General features: G+C 42.8%; 1 non-coding gene across 1 annotated transcript; it reads left to right on the plus strand.

Moving 5' to 3' along the window:
• Window positions 1-747: 747 nt before the first annotated feature.
• trnaa-agc lies at window positions 748-820 on the plus strand. Its single transcript has one exon. It is a non-coding gene; the product is annotated as a tRNA-Ala (tRNA).
• Window positions 821-1,083: the final 263 nt, after the last annotated feature.

Raw genomic sequence — 1,083 nt, forward strand, 5'->3', positions numbered from 1 at the left:
CTAAAGAGGTATTCCCTCATGTCAGTGCTAAAATTGCTCCTCGTAACCCTGAATCTCTACCTTCCTCCCTATCTGTCCTCGGTGTATCAGAAAGTCATGCAACTTGAAAAATCCATCCAAATGTCAAGCTCATAGCTTCACAGACCATGTACAATTTGTTGTATTGTACATTCCCCCCACCCAATTAATCTTCCGAGGAAAGAATGAGCAGAGTTTCTCTTCGTTCCTAATTCCACAATAAGCTCTTCTGTGAACTTTTTGCAACATGTCAATGTAATTTGCCCAGGATGGCACACATGGGGATAATTTGCATGACCTGTAAAAGTATTCACAAATAGTAAATTCTTTGCGTACAAGGAGGCATCCCTACTGACTCTCTGGAGCACAAACATCTCAAGCTTGTCTTTGCATTTCTACTTTTATCTTCTGTCTCTTTCAGTCACCTTTCAGCTCCATTCCCGTCCCCTTCTCAGCTGCCCCCAGCAATGGCCTCACACTTAGTCACATGAAGCCCTTTGAGACATCCTCCCGATGTGAAAGGCATTATATAAACATTGAAATGTAGGTGCACAAGGAGGCTATTCGGCCCATTGAGAGTCTTCACCAGCGCACAGGGCAAGGCTATCATTATATACTGTAAATTGTTAGTTGTTGTTGCTTTTGTTATTTTGGAAGGCAGGAGCACCTTTGGGTTTAAAAAAGTGCGATTGTGTTTGACTCAGTTAAAACCTAAAAGAAAAAATTGGATTCCTGTAGCTCAGTGGTTAGAGCACTTGCCTAGCAAGCAAGAGATCTTGGTTCGATTCCTGGCAGGACGAAACTCTGGGAAAGTTTCCTTACTCCACATGCCTCGGTTTACCTAGCGGTAAGTAGGAACCCAGTTGTTAGTTGATTGGCGGATCACTTTTCTGGGGGTAATAATTCCTTCAAAAAAAATTGGTCACTTCAATCCACAACTGCTTGTGGGACACTGCTGTGCGCAATTGACTGCCGTGTTTGGACCACAAAAATATACAGTCAATTCACTTCACAGTATATTCTGTGATGCGCTTTGAGACATCTCGAAGACGTGATAAGGTGCTA

The sequence above is a fragment of the Callorhinchus milii genome, unplaced genomic scaffold, assembly GCF_018977255.1.
Source record: "Callorhinchus milii isolate IMCB2004 unplaced genomic scaffold, IMCB_Cmil_1.0 Scaffold1, whole genome shotgun sequence".
Classification (NCBI taxonomy): Eukaryota; Metazoa; Chordata; class Chondrichthyes; order Chimaeriformes; family Callorhinchidae; genus Callorhinchus; species Callorhinchus milii.